Genomic DNA, 10126 nt, shown 5'->3' on the forward strand with positions numbered 1-10126 from the left:
TTTGCCACGCCGGTTTGGGCCATCAAATCTTGGGCAAAGTATGGACTATTATATATTGCTGGAAAGCCCAGGATGTCTACTTTCCAACGCCGTTGAGAGCGCGCCAATTGGGCTTCTATAGCTCCAGAGAATCCACTTCGAGTGCATGGAGGTCAGAATCCAACAGCATCTGCAGTCCTTTTTGGTCTCGGAATCAGATTTTTGCTCAGGACCCTCAATTTCAGCCAGAAAATACCTGAAATCACAGAAAAACACACAAACTCATAGTAAAGTCCAGAAAAGTGAATTTTAGCTAAAAACTAATAAAAATATACTAAAAACTAACTAGATTATACTAAAAACACACTAACAACAATGCCAAAAAGCATATAAATTATCCGCTCATCACTTACCTCAAAAGTGACAAGATCCTGGCAAATTTTCAATACCCTGTACCATAGGCACCATGACCTTTGAAAGGGCTCTTTGTGACCTGGGGTCAGGCATAAATCTTATGCCACTCTCTATAATGGAGAAGCTGGGAATAATTGAGGTATAGCCTACCATATTCTCATTACAAATGGCAGACAAGTCAGTAAGACAAGCTTATGGATTAGTAGAGGACGTGTTAGTAAAGGTTGAAGGCCTTTACATCCCTGCTGATTTCATAATCTTAGACACTAGGAAGGAGGAGGATGAATGCGTCAACCTTGGAAGACTTTTCCTAGCCACAACAGGAGCTGTGATAGATGTTAACAGAGGAGAATTAGTCCTTCAATTGAATGGGTACTACCTTGTGTTTAAGACCCAAGGGTGTTCTTCTGTATACATGGAGAGGAAGCATGAAAAGCTTCTCTCAGTACAGAGTCAAATAGAACCCCACAATCAAACTCTAAGTTTGGTGTTGGGAGGCCACAACCAAACTCCAAGTTTGGTGTTGAATCCCCACATCCAAACTCTAAGTTTGGTATTGGGAGTCTACAATATTGACCTGATCACCTGTGAGGCTCCATGAGAGCCCACTGTCAAGCTATTGACATTAAAGAAATGCTTATTGGGAGGCAACCTAATTTTTATTTATCTAATTTTATTTTTATTTTATTGTTCTTTTATGTTTTATTAGGTTCATGATCATGTGGAGTCACAAAATAAATACTAATATTAAAAACAGAATCAAAAACAGCAGAAGAAAAAGCACACCCTGGAGGAAGGGCTTACTGGCATTTAAACGCCAGTAAGGAGCATCTGGCTGGTGTTCAACGCCAGAACAGAGCATGGATCTGGCGTTGAACGCCAGAAACAAGCAGCATCCTGGCGTTCAGACGCCAGGAATACACCTTGAGGAGAACTGGCGCTGAATGCCAGAAACAAGCATGGAATTGGCGTTCAACGCGAGAAACATGCTGCAAATGGGCGTTGAACGCCCAAACCAAGCGTGAAGCTAGCGTTCAATGCCAGAAAAAAGCATCAAGCTGGTGTTGAATGCTAGGATTGCATGTAGAGGGCATTTTACACGCCTCATTGGTGCATGGATGTAAATCCTTGACACCTCAGGATCTGTGTACCCCACAGGATCATCTCAGGATTTGTGGACCCCACAAGATCCCCATCTACCTCAACTCACCCTCTCTCCCTTTTTCACACAATCCAATATACACTCTTCCCCAAAAACCCTTCACCAATCACCTCAATCTCTCTTCCCCATCACCTCTTCACCATTCACGTCCATCCACTCTTCCCTATAAACCCCACTGTTCTGGGGGTTACCTGAAACTGTAGGTCAATCTCGGACGAGATCTTCTGTGCTGGTCGAAGCCGACGTGTCCGGTAGGTGTATAGCTGCCGGAGCTGGTGTGTCTGACTTACTGGACTCGGTGATGGTGCTGATCCTTCGTCCCCGGAGGGTGGGGGGTACCTGCAAGGGACTCCGATGCTTAAGTTAGCAAGAGTATTAAGCAGGTATTGAGTAGAATCAGAGTATGAGTTATACCTGGGTGCTCCAGTGTATTTATAATGGTGAGATGTGACTTTCTGTGGATAAGATAAGTTAGTTATCTTATCTTATCTTTATCTTGAAGTGAGGTCATCTTATCTTCAAGGGAACCGCCCTTCTCCTTGTAGGCTTGGGCTGCTCTTGGATTTGGGACGTGTTCCTCTATTTGGGCCCTTTGTTTGGGCTTTCCTGTGACTTGGCCGAGCTCTTTCAGAAGAGGCCGGGTTATCCTGACCTAAAAAGGTCGGTCGCATTGTTTGTCCAACATCCCGGGTCGGACAGCTCGACCCAGGGTATGAACAGTGCCCCTGCTTGAGCTCAGACTTCCTTGAGGTCGAGTCTTTGACTTCAGTCCTTCTTTGGTGAAGCCGAACTCAAGCATTTTGTCGATTCCTTTGTAGCAGCTTTTGAATGTAGAACGTTTTCCTCTAAAAGCGCACGTTTTTATATCAGCGCTTTTTTTTGGAACGCGAGAGGGTTATAATATCTGCATTTAATTGGCATTAATTGCCCCGTTTTCTCTTGGTCTTTTATTTTGAATTTCTCACTCAAAAAATGGTTTCTCTTCTTCACTCTTTCTTCGTAACTTCTCCCTTTACTCTCTCATTTTCTGTTTCTTTCGTAGTTTTTCCCACCAGTTCTATCACTGCTCTCTGTGGAAGAAGGTGATCTCCAGCTTTTCTCCTTCACAGCTTTCCGCTTTCGAGGTTTTCTTCTGCTTTCTCCAGGTTCAATTTTTCTTTCTTCTGTTTCCTTATATGTGGAAAGTTTGCATTTTGCTCAGAGGAAGTTTTTTTGGGTCTTTCTGCTTTTACCATGCCTGATTGTTGCGTGCTCTGGAATTTCTTCGTTTTTTGGGTGCGAATCTTTTTCTTGTTGCTTGAATCTTTTTCTTTGAGGATTTTTGCATGTTGTCGCCATTTCTGCTTGTGCCTTTGGTGATGGTTTTTTGTTTGATTCCAAAAAAAAAAAAAGGTTTGCTCTTTGCTGTTTGGCATTTTCGGTGTTTTGATAATGCCTTTTGCTGATAAACTGTAGAAATAATGCTTTTTACTGATAAACTATAGAAAGGTGGTGATTTTGTGTTTTTACTTCCTTTAAGACTTTATTTTCTTTTTGATGAGTGCCAGGACGTAAGCTGTAGAAATAGCTTGAAAACCTTGCTTTGTTATTGCCTCCAAGGGATGCCCCAGGACTTTTTAGCTTGAGTCTTGGGGTTTTCTTTTTCTGTTTATCCGCCCGTCTAGATGTTTTGCCCCTCGTCTGAGATGTTTTTAAGTAATTCGTTCTTCTTTTCTTTTTGTAGGATTTAGTTGGCCTCATGTCTTCCCAAAATAACGTTGTAGAGATGCCTTCCCATGTTCCTGAGGGTATGGCCGATTGGGTGGACTTGATGGTTCTTATGTGTGTCTTTCTGGTTGATTCTGATTTTTGCACACAGCTTAGGCAGTTTCACAGTGTCTGTAGTAATCCTGGCGATGAGAAGAACTATGAGCTTGTCCCTCCCTCTTCTGATGAGAGAGTTTGCTTTTCTACTCGGGTTGTTGATGATTGCCCTTTTTTCTATGTTTATGACTTTTCTTTGGTCAGCTGGGTATCACCCTTCCTTTTACTAAATTTGAAACCGACCTGTTATGGTCCTGTAATGTCGCCCCCTCTCAACTTCACCCTAATTCCTGGGGTTTCATAAAAATCTTTCAATTGTTGTGCAATGGCTTTGGTATCCCTGCCTCGCAATCTCTCTTTTTCTATCTGTTTATCTTGACTAAGCCTGGAGTGGTAAAAAAGAAGGTAGCTTGGGTCTCCTTTCGATCTTCCCAGGGAAAGAAGGTTTTTTCCATGTTTGATGAGTCATTCCGTGATTTTAAAAACTACTTTTTCAAGGTTCGAGCTGTTGAAGGAGCTCGGCCTTTCTTTCTGGATGAAAATGACGAGCCTGCTTTTCCCTTGGAATGGCAAAAAGATGTGAGGATGTCCCGATATACGTGGGAAATGTTGGTTGAGATTGAGCGAGCTTTTGTGACTATCTTGGAAGAACACTTGGGTCAACCACCCTATCTCGACCCAAAGAAATTTCTAACCAATCCCTCTCTTCTTCAAACTGAGCTGGGTATTTTGTGTTTCCTTTTTTATCTATTCTATGTTATTCGTAACTATTTTTTTCTAACTTGTAGCTTAATTTCTGTTTTATTTGCAGAAGCGATGAAGAATAATGAATCCATGAAAGCTTTTAAAAGAGCACAGAGGGCGACTGCTGCCAAAAACATCTCGGCCAAGGCGGCTGGGGAAGGATCCTCTCAAGTGCACGTGAAGCCGTCTGTGCCGGGTTCCCTTGGGGTGAAGAAGGTGATCCCTACTCCCCGAGTTCGTCTGGTGGATCCTCACCCTACTTCTGCTGCTCCTTATGTTGTTCCTCCCAATAAAAAACAAAAAACAGCTGAGCCTTTCGACCTCAATGCTCCCGACTTTAATGCCATTGAATTTGTGGATCAGCAAATCGGTCCCTATGGTACCCTCTCCATGGACGATGTGTCCATCCTCCATCATTTGGAATTTATGGCCTGAAATCACGTACAGATAGCATATATGGCAGCTGCTATATACCGGACTGCTCAGAATCTTCCCCTCCATGCTACCAAAGCATTTATGGAGGAGGCAAAGCAGGAGTTTGACCAGAAGAAGGGGCTGAAGAGGAACTTGAATTAAAGGTGACCAAGTTGGAGAAGGATCTAGAGAATGAGAAAGCTAGTTCCCTTTTACTGGCAGCTTCTTTGAGGTTGGCCGAGGACACAGCTCCGATGCATAAGGAGAGTTACGTTACGACTTATCGGGAGGTGATGCGTCTGAGGGGGGAGTTGGACAATGCCCGGGAAGATTATTCTGAGCTCCAAGGTCATCTTGTTGGCAGCGTGACTGTTGCTCATGAGAACTTGAAAGAGCAAGTTCGGGTCATTGCTCCCGAGGCCGATCTCGCCCTTTTCAGCCTGGACAACGTTGTCAGGGATAGCAGGATTGTCCCTGATAACGAGGTTGATGATGATGCTGATCCTCCCCCTGTTTCTTCGGCCAAAGTGTCGACCTCTTCTATTCCTCCGGTTGCACCTGATTCGGATTGCCAGGTTCTGAACCGGGAGAATGGAACTATAGATGCTGTGCCTATTCAAACTCGCCCTCCTTCTCCTTATCCTGAGGCTGCCAAGAAGGCTCCTGATGCTTGCTGATCTCTTTCTGGACATTTATGTAGCTGGCCTGACTTGTGGGCTCTTTAAAACTTTAGATGCTTGCTGACGATAGATGCTTGCTAACGATTTCTAGTTGCTTGTTTTAGCAACTTTTTATTTCGAGGCTTTTTTAACTTTTGTAGATTATGTCAAGGTTTTTGACTTTGTTTTCTCTTCTCCTTTGAGTTTGTGTCTAAGTGGGTCCGACTTGTTTCTCAGTTTTATTGCCTTTGTACGCATTTTTGACGCTCCGTAACCGATTCTTTTACGTTGGTCCCTTCTAAGTTATTTCTGTAATCCCCTTTCTTGGGCCTTTGTCAGGTCTCTCTCAGGGATTACTTTTTATAACTTTGTTTTCGTAGAAAACTGACTTCATTAGGTTGATCTCTTCTTAAGTTATTTTTGTAATCCTCTTTCTTGGACCTTTGTCAGGTCTCTTTTAGGGATTAGTTTTGTAACTTTGTTTTCATAGGAAACCGACTTCATTAGGTCGATCTCTTCTTAAGTTATTTTTGTAATCCTCTTTCTTGGACCTTTGTCAGGTCTCTTTCAAGGATTACTTTTATAACTTTGTTTTCGTAGGAAACAGACTTCATTAGGTCGATCTCTTCTTAAGTTATTTTTGTAATCCTCTTTCTTGAACCTTTGTCAGGTCTCTTTCAGGGATTACTTTTATAACTTTGTTTTCATAGGAAACCAACTTCATTAGGTCGATCTCTTCTTAAGTTATTTTTGTAATCCTCTTTCTTGGACCTTTGTCAGGTCTCTTTCAGGGATCACTTTTATAACTTTGTTTTGTAGGAAACCGACTTTGTTAGGTCGATCTCTTCTTAAGTTATAGTAATCCTCTTTAATAGGGTTGGCCAGACCTCTTTCCAGGGTTTACTTATATCTTAGGTTGACTTGGTCCGACTTCTGATCATCGGCCATTCTTTAAGTTATTATTTTAGCTATCCGTAAGGCCTCGTCAGGCTCTTTTTTGGATTGCTTTTGATAACTTCTTACATTATTCTGTGTTTAACTTTGCCGATTTGTAGAAAGTGGTTGGCATCTTTAGATCATCTTTTGGGTGAATCGCGTTTTCACCTTTATCGGACGGTTATCTTTATCGTGATCGTGCAGTAAAATTGTTTTTCACTTTCTGCCGATCTGTTGCTTTATAATCGGACGATGAATACTTCAGATTAATGTGTTTTGAAATCTTGTAGAATATCTAAATAAATTTCATTCAAAGAAAAGTGCAAAATATATACATGTGGGAATTTTTTCATCCTTTTAAGTCAGATAGTGTCTAGGTCTCAACCTGGTGCCTCATTAAAAAACCTTTTCAGGAAAAAGAGTGCATCCAATAATGAAATCCTTTACCTTTTCTAACTGTAGTACCTTCTTAGGTTGCAGGCGTGCCATGATCTGGGAAGCTCTCATCCATCGAGTTCGGACAGTCTGTAGTAGCCCTTCCCAAGTACTTCTATAACTCGGTAGGGTCCTTTCCAGTTTGCTGCCAGCTTTCCTTCTCCTGGTCGAGTTGTTCCAATATCATTTCGGATTAAGATAAGATCGTTCTCTGTAAAACTTCTCGGTACTACCCTTTGATTGTATCTAGAAGCCATTCGGTGCTTTAGAGCTTCCTCCCAAATCCGAGCTCTTTCTTGGATTTCAGGTAGTAGGTCGAGCTCTTCCCTCTGAAGTTGGGAGTTTGCTCCCTCATTGTAATGAACTACTCTAGGTGATCTTTCCTCAATCTCTACTGGGATCATTGCCTCTATTCCGTATGCTAATCGGAAGGGGGATTCATTTGTGGTGGAATGTGGCGTCGTTCGATATGCCCATAGGACCTATGGAAGCTCTTCTGCCCAGGCTCCCTTTGCATCTTGTAATCTCCGTTTTAACCCGGCCAATATGACTTTGTTGGCAACTTCGGCCTGTCCATTGGCCTGTGGATGTTCGACGGAGGTGTACTGGTGCTTTATATTCAAGTCGGCTACTAGTTTACTGAAGCCTGCATCTTTGAATTGAGTGCCATTATCTGTGATTATTGAATATGGAACTCCGAACCTTGTAACAATGTTCCTATATAGGAATTTCCGGCTTCTTTGGGCGGTGGCGTTAGCTAGGGGTTTGGTGCATGAAATTGCAATCACACTTTTGCAATTCCGCACAACTAACCAGCAAGTGCACTGGGTCGTCCAAGTAATACCTTACGTGAGTAAGGGTCGATCCCACGGAGATTGTTGGCTTGAAGCAAGCTATGGTTATCTTGTAACTCTTATTCAGGATATCAATAATTCTCAGGTTTAATTGTGAAAAGTAAAAGAACATGAAATAAATACTTGTGTTTTGCAGTAATGGGGAACAGGTTGAGGTTTTAGAGATGCTCTATCTTCTGAATCTCTGCTTTTCTACTGTCTTCTTCTTCATGCACGCAAGGCTCCTTCCATGGCAAGCTGTATGTAGGGTTTCACCGTTGTCAATGGCTACCTCCCATCCTCTCAGTGAAAATGTTCAATGCGCTCTGTCACACCACGGCTAATCATCTGTCGGTTGTCAATCAAGTTGGAATAGAATCCAGTAATTCTTTTGCGTCTGTCACTAACGCCCAACCCTCAGGAGTTTGAAGCTCGTCACAGTCATTTAATCCTTGAATCCTACTCAGAATACCACAGACAAGGTTTAGACCTTCCGAATTCTCTTGAATGCCGCCATCAATTCTAGCTTATACCACGAGGATTCTGATTAAGGAATCCAAGAGATATTCACTCAATCTAAAGTAGAACGGAGGTGGTTGTTAGGCACACGTTCATAGGTGAAAATGATGATGAATGTCATGGATCATCACATTTATCAAGTTGAGGAACAAGCGATATCTTAGAATAGAAGCAAGCGTGATTGAATGAAAAACAGTAGTAATTGCATTAATCCATCAAGACACAGCAGAGCTCCTCACCACCAACCATGGGGTTTAGAGACTCATGCCATAGAAGATACAATAAGAAACGTGTAATGTGTCATGAGGTAAAGATACAATGTCAAAATATCCTATTTATAGTGAACAAGTAACCTAGGATATACAGAAATGAGTAAATGACGTAAAAATCCACTTCTGGGGTCCACTTGGTGTGTGCTTGGGCTGAGCATTGAAGCTTTCATGCGTAGAGACTTTTCTTGGAGTTAAACGCCAGCTTTTGTGCTAGTTTGGGCGTTTAACTCCAATTTTTGTGCCAGTTCGGGAATTCTGAAGCTGATTTGCAATGCCAGTTTGGGCCATAAAATCTCGAGCAAAGTATGGACTATTATGATTTGTTGGAAAGCCCAGGATGTCTACTTTCCAACACAATTGAGAGCCCGCTAATTGGGCTTCTGTAGCTCCAGAAAATTCACTTCGAGTGCAGGGAGGTCAGAATCCAACAGCATCTGCAGTCCTTTTTCAGCCTCTGAATCAGATTTTTTCTCAGGTCCCTCAATTTCAGCCAGAAATTACCTGAAATCACAGAAAAACACAAAAACTCATAGTTGATGACAAGTCATCATATACCCATTTTTCAAGCTAATTTCACTTGTTTTGTTAGCATTTATGCACTTTCTTGCATCCTAAGTAAGTGATTTGGAGTGAAAATGCATAACTTCTCTAAATCAAGCAACCACCATGAAATTAATGATAATCCATGAGGTTTAAGCTAATTTTAATTGAATTTTAATTGATTTATAAGCCTCTTGAATTTAGTGATACTTGGAGTGGTTGTTTTGGTTTATTATAGGTGAAGAAAAGAAAAGAAAAGGAAAAGCGTGGCCTAAGAAGTGTAGCCCAAAGAAAGGAAAGCGTGGTCAAGGCAAGAGGAAGTGTGTCGCATGCAAGGGGGAGGCAAACATTGCCCTCCACAAGGGCACACTGCCCTCTAGGAAGGCAACATAAGGAAACCAAACAAGGAAGGCAACTCTGCCCTGCCCACTACGAACCAACAATTTTAACACTCATAAACAACAAGATCAAAAATATGCACTGTTCAAGCATTCATTCAGAAAACAAAAAGTATTGCCACCACATCAATATAATTAAATTAAATTCACTAATAATTTCGAAAATTATGTACTTCTTGTTCTTTTGAATTAAAACATTTTTTTTTAAGATAAGTGAAGGACTAATGGATTTTATTCATAGCTTTAAGGCATGGTTACACACTAATGATCATGAAGTAGAGACACAAAAACATAGATAAACATAACACTTAAAAACCGAAAACAGAAAGAAAATAAAGATCAAGGAATGAATCCACCTTTAGTGGCGTCTTCTTCTTGAAGGACCAATGATGTTCTTCAACTCTTCTATGTCCCTTCCTTGCCTTTGTTGCTCCTCTCTCATTGCTCTTTGATCTTCTCTTATTTCTTGGAGAGTGGGGGCATGTTCATGATGTTCCACCCTTAGTTGTTCAACATTATGGCTCAAATCCTCTAAAGAGGTACTGAGTTGCTCCTAATAGTTGTTGGGAGGGAAGTGCATTCCTTGAGGGATTTGTTGATGATGAACTTCCTCATGTTCTTCTTGGGGGCCGTGAGGAACTTCCCTTGTTTGCTCCATCCTCTTCTTTGTGATGGGCTTGTCTTTTTCAATGGAGACATCTCCATCTATGATAACTCCAGCTGAGTAGCATAAATGGCATATAAGGTGGGGGAAGGCTAGCCGTGCCACGTATGAAGGCTTGTCAGCTATTTTGTAGAATTCATTGGAGATGACTTCATGAACTTCCACTTCCTCTCCAATCATGATGCTATGAATCATGATGGCCCGATCCACAGTAACTTCAGATCGGTTGCTTGTAGGGATGATGGATCTTTGGATGAACTCCAACCATCCTCTAGCTACAGGCTTGAGGTCCAGTCTTCTTAGTTGGACCGGTTTGCCTTTGGAGTCTATTCTCCATTGGGCGCCTTCCACACA

Source organism: Arachis duranensis, chromosome 5, assembly GCF_000817695.3.
Source record: "Arachis duranensis cultivar V14167 chromosome 5, aradu.V14167.gnm2.J7QH, whole genome shotgun sequence".
Classification (NCBI taxonomy): domain Eukaryota; kingdom Viridiplantae; phylum Streptophyta; class Magnoliopsida; order Fabales; family Fabaceae; genus Arachis; species Arachis duranensis.